The 6000-nt window shown below is 36.2% G+C and overlaps 1 pseudogene; it reads right to left on the bottom strand.

The window, feature by feature from the left end:
- Positions 1-1817: 1817 nt before the first annotated feature.
- LOC130037047 (uncharacterized) lies at positions 1818-1914 on the bottom strand (annotated as a pseudogene).
- Positions 1915-6000: the final 4086 nt, after the last annotated feature.

The following is a 6000-nucleotide window of genomic DNA, read 5'->3' as shown; positions in this document are numbered from 1 at the left end:
GTTGAATAGGTGTGGTTAGAGTGGGTAAATTGTTTTGTGCCTAATTGTATTCTGGGATTCTAGCTCATTGATTTCTGCTCCAAGCCTTTAGTTTTCTCCCCGTTGAGAATAATGCTTGCTGTGGGTTTGTGGTAGTTTGCTTTGACTAGATTGAAGAAAGTACTTTCCACTCCCATTTTGTTGAGAGTTTTTCATCATGAATGGGTGCTGGATCTCATCAAATGCTTTATCTACATCTATCGATATGATGATATGACTTTTATCTTTATTTTATTGAGATGGTGTATTCTGTTGATTGACTAGAGAATGTTAAGCCATCCTTGCATCCCGGGATAAATCTACTTGGTCATAGTGTGTGATCTTTTGTTGAGTTTCTGGATTCTCTTTGCTGGTATTTTCTTGAGAATCTGTGTATCTGTATTCATCAAGGAAATAGGTCTGTAATTTTCATTTTTTGTGGTGTCTCTGTCTGTTTTGAGTATTAGGGTGATCTTTGCCTCATAGAAACTATTTGAGAGCATTTCTGTTTCTTCAATTTCCTGTAAAATCTTGAAAAATGTTGGCAGCAGTTCCTCTTTAAAGGATTGAAATGTTTCACTATTGAATCCATCTGGGCCAGGCATTCTGTTTGGGGGTATATTTTGATCATCATTTCAATTTCCTTGGTAGTGATAGGTTCAAGTATTCCAAATCTTCTTGGTTCAGCCTTGGGAGGTAATTGGAATCCATTAATTTATCAATTTATTCAAGATTCTCTCATTTCCTGCTGCAAAGATTCTCAATATAATCTCTGATGATCCTATGGATTTCTGTACATTCTATTAGGATAACCCCCTTTGCATTTCTGATTCGATTTATTAGAATTCTTTCTGTTTCTTTGAGAGGCTTCTAGAGGTTTATTGATCTTGTTTATTTTCTCAAAGAACCAGCTTTTGCTTTTATTGGTCTTCTGGATTGTATTTTGGGTTTCTAGCTCATTGATTTATACTACAAGTTTTATTATTTCCTTGCTCCAGCCTAGTTTGCACTCCTTTTATTGTTCATTTTCCAAAATCTTGAGCTCTAATTTATTCATGTAGGCCCTTTCTTTCTTCCTGATGAATTCTGGCAGAGCTATAATCTTTCCTCTTAACACTGCTTTTGCTGTGTCCCACAAGTTCTGCTAGCTCGCGTCCTCTTTCTCATTTGTTTCTGGAAACTTTTTATTTCCTCTTTGATTTCTTCTCTAAGCCAACGGTTGTTCATTACTTCCCTTAAATAAAATATTTCCTTGCTGAGATTTAGTCTGTTTGATCTATTGAGAAGTGACAAACTAGTGTTGAAATCACCACCTAGTACTGTTTTGCTATAAATGTTTTTTTTAAGTCTATTAGAAGTTGATTTTAAGTATTTTGCTGGTCTGTCATTGAGCATCTACATTGAGGAGGGTGAGTTCTTTCTGATGTACAGATCCCATGATCATGAAGAAATGACATTCACTGTCTCTTATAACCTTTAGCCTGAAGTCCATGTGGTCTGATACTAGTATGGCTACTCCAGCTTTGTGGAGGTGTTCTTTCCTTGAAGACTTGTTTTCCAGCCTTTTACTTTTAGCCCATGGTTGCTTTGATTGCTCAGATGTGTTTCTTGCAGGCATCAGAATGTTGGGTTCAGTTTTCTAATTCATCTTCCTATTCTGTGCCTCTGAATTGGCACATTTAGTCCATTGACATTGAGAGAGATTGTTGTTATGGGGATTTGTGCTATCTTTATTTAGAATTTTTGTACTTGTGGGGATTGCCTTAGCTTAAAGTAGCCCTGTTAGTACTTCTTGCAACAAAAATATGGTACTCTTTACAAGTTTGCATGTCGTCTCTGTGCAAGGACCATCATAATCTCTGTATCATTTCAATTTTAGTATATGTGTAACCAAACCTAGTAGGAGTTAATTTTTCTCTTCTGATTACTTTGAGTGTTGTCCTTACATACCCTATGGCAGAGAGTGGTACCTAATCAAGGAAAGTATTTCAAAGCAGCTTGATAGATTTAGAACTTTAATGTCCCAGAAAGAAAAATATGGTTTTTACCATATTATCTTTTACCATAATCAACGCATCAGTTTTACAAAATAATTCTTTTGGAAGATGTTATATGAGTCCTGTTTAATGCACTTCCCTGAAACCTTCATTAAGACCATTAAACTAGAGCCTTTTGCTGTTCTCACCTCAGTCCCGTGTACATCTCCAGGAAAAGGTGGATGGTGATGTCTGCACTTTGACCACCTTGAATGTAAGTAGGATTTTTCTCCTGAAGGAAGAGGTGAGGAGAATATTGATGATTTCATTCCACATTATTATAAGTTCAACTTGAACGGAAGTTGAGACTCATGAGGGTCCTGTAAAGGACAGAAAAATGGGTCTCAGTGAAGTTTAATGGCCAATACACATTAACAAACACAGATGACTCAAAGCAGCGTGTGTGCATCTTTTTGTATAGTGAGTTTCATATCTAATGATAGTGATTCTCAGTCATGACACACGGGCAAAACAGACCTATAATTAAAAATCTAGTTCTCTGAGCAGAGTGGGGTTTCTTAGGTGATAGAACAAGTGTGTAGTAATTTATTACTAAGCACATACGTAGTTTGAATGATGTGTACTTTTTGATCTAAAATTAATTCCAAATATGTCTAAAATGACAGTCTCCTGACCCCGCACCTGGCTTTCTTCACCAGGGTCCCTTGGAGGGGGTGTGTTGAGTTTCCCTCACCGTGCCAAGCAGAGCCCCGGCACCTGAAGACCTCTGCAACCAGCCATAGGTACGCTTTAAACCACTCACCCCAAGCTTGAAGGAGCCTCATGCATGAACGAATCTGACAGAGGAACCCAGGTGTGCGCAACCGGGGGATGAGATCTCCAAGGGTGCTCAGATCAAGACTGGGCCCCCTCCAACCAGATCCCCCATCTCCTAGTAGCTAAGTGTTACAACCACGAACTGCCCCTGGAGCCATGTAATCCCATCAATGGCCAAGATACAGAGACTGGATTTTGTTGATAAGACAACAACAATTATTGTCCAGTTGTCACTCTGAGAGAACCTGGTACGCATCTGCGAGTAACTTGCCCTTGTGTTTACCAGTCATTTACGCTTCTTTCAATACAGATTATATGATCATGGTTTATGCTTATTTTTACTATTGAAGTATAATAGCTAAATACTGATTTATTTCACAGCACTAATTTATTAAAAACATTCATCCTTGGCCTATCATAGTAATTGCCAGGATTTGTTGGTTTTGCTTGTTTTTTGATTACTTAAATTGATTTTGGTCCTTTTCTTTCAGGTTGAAAAATTTTGACACAAATGTGTATATGTTTTTCTTTATCTTCTACAGTTTTAAACTGAGAACAACTGTTTGTTTTGTACAAATAAGATACCTGTGCATTTACTATTTCTTCTCATTTTATTTACATTTTAACACATCTCGATTCATCTACAACTTATCCTAGTAAGTGTTGTCATATTGAAAGAAACCACCAATTTTTTCAATCATAGCACTGTAGCACTGTCCTCCCGCGGTTCATCCATTTGCTAGAGCGGGAACCAGTAACATCTTACACCAAATTGTGAGATTTGTTGTCACTGGCTTTGGCCTATCGAATACGTCATGGGTAGCTTGCCAGGCTCTTGCTATGTGGACGAGATATTCTCGGTAGCTTGCCGGGCAGAGGAATCGGAATCAGGGTTGGCCTCCTGCAAGGCAAACGACCAAATCCGCTGTGCTGTAAACGTTATCTAAAATATACTAGTAATAACAAATGTTGTTTCATAAACAGTGCAATATAAACAATTATTTAGTAATTTTCTTGATTTTTTAATGAAATAGATAAGCTCTTGAGTATCATGGGAGTATTTTTCTAACACAAGAGTCTGACGAAGGTGAAACTGTTATAACCGTCTTGTAGAATTCCATCTCCCTAGCCTGCTTCAATCTACCCCACTCACTATCCAATCCGGTCTTCTAATGGGATTCTGACCTCCTGATTGGCTAGCCTCTACCTTTCACCTGCCTACTTTATGAGATCATTCTCCCACCAAACCAACCACCAACTGGTAGAATCTTGGGGGTCTCATGTAGTTGTTTGTAAACAAATTTGAATCATCATGGCAAGTGACGAGTGACCAATGACCAGTCACCAGTGAGCAGTTGTCTGTACTAAACACTTGTGTTCTTAAGCCGCTTCAGTGTTCAGACGTAATCTCGTAGCCTCCTCTTCTCGTCTACCTTTCATCGGTATTTCCTCTTCTCTGACCATGTCAGGTAAGGAATAATACCTTTCAAAGCTTGTCATTAGATTTATCATCCCTAAACTTAGCAGTCAAGGAAGAACAGCACGTAGTAATGAAAGAAAGTATTCAAGTAGAATTTTATAAGCCTCATTTTAACTTGACTTTGTTATTTGCTGTGTGACTTTAGACATTGGCTTACTTTATGTCACATACAAAGTGTTTTTCGTCATTGATTACATTATATTCTAGACATACTTAGGAGCTCAAATACACACACACATACACACACACACATATATATATATATATATATATATATATATATATATATGAGGGTTGATTCTCTGTGTTTCTTTTTCCTTTTCATAGTGAATTTTACATGATATTCACTTAAAACAAGTAAATCAGAGAGTATTTTTACAGAAACAGAAAATATAGATGCTGTGAAAAACTGTTAATATATACTAGCATGTGTTCTCTGTAATGGTCTCTTCACTTGTATTTATACTTCAGTATTTTGAATATAGTGATATTACAAAGTAATAATCATTTATCTTTGAGTTTTCTATTTAAACCAGGTAATAAGAAAATATGGGGCATGTGGAAGGTGTGGAGTGCTGAGCATTAGGGAGGCAAGCCCTCTAAGGTAAGCAAGTTTGGGATCACTTTCATCAAACTTTGAACAATCCACACCAAGACAATATGAGGGAGAAAAAAATAGGAAGAAAGAAAGAAAAAGCATAGAAAGAAAGAAAGAAAGAAAGAAAGAAAGAATAGGGACTTCGATTATCAAGGAAGAGGAAAACGTTTGTTCAGAATGTTGAAGAGAACCAAAGATTTAAAATCAAAAAAGAAAGGTACCAGTAGGAAAAGCATATTATCAGAAAGCCATCATTGCTGGCATTTTTCCTTATTATCTCTTAGAACACAGTACTTGGTTCTTGACAATTTGAGTATAAACACGCTTCAGAAATGATGTTTCCCATAAGTAGCTAATAGTGCTTATCTAGGGCGGTGGGAGACACATAATCTTCAATGCTTTTATTACGTTATGGTTTTAAGTACATGTACGCGCTGCCTGTTAAAATTAAAAATTGGTATATTCTAACTTGAATAAGGAGATTTGATTCATTTATGTGGTAAGTAGGTTCCAGGTTTAAGCGGCTTCTCATCTTTACAAATATTATTTCATGTGATTTTTTCTTCCTAACATGAAAGTATTTTGATAATAGTCAACTTCTGTTTTAAATCCTAAGAGGAAAAAGAAAAATCAAGTCTCACAGGTCTAATTACACATTTTTGTCATATTTGTGAATTAAGATTTTTCCTACATTAAAGATATTTTATTGGATTTTGGTGCTCATTTATTAAACATTGAGAAGAACGTTTTCCTGGTTGATAAAGCTAATTCTAATCTAGGGGTTGAAAGTAAATTTGCATATTTTGTGATCACTTTTTAAATGGTCTTTTCTGTGTCTTGTGTGATCAAGAGAAATCCTATGCAATGTTTAACACGTGTTGTTTGCTGGTTAATATTCAAAGGTATTGATGAGAATATTTTTTTGTACTTTCGAAATTTCTTTTCTGTATTTTACTCATTTAAAACATTTCCTTTCTATGAAATACAATCACGCTTACTCCTATTTTCTTTTTGTTATGTAGTTACTGGTAAATCCTTTCTCTTTAATGGACTGGTAAAGTGTGCAATCAAAAATCACCTTCTATTCCATT

This window comes from Sorex fumeus, unplaced genomic scaffold (assembly GCF_029834395.1).
Source record: "Sorex fumeus unplaced genomic scaffold, SorFum_2.1 ptg000070l, whole genome shotgun sequence".
Lineage (NCBI taxonomy): Eukaryota > Metazoa > Chordata > Mammalia > Eulipotyphla > Soricidae > Sorex > Sorex fumeus.
This window is presented reverse-complemented; position numbering and strand designations above follow the sequence as displayed.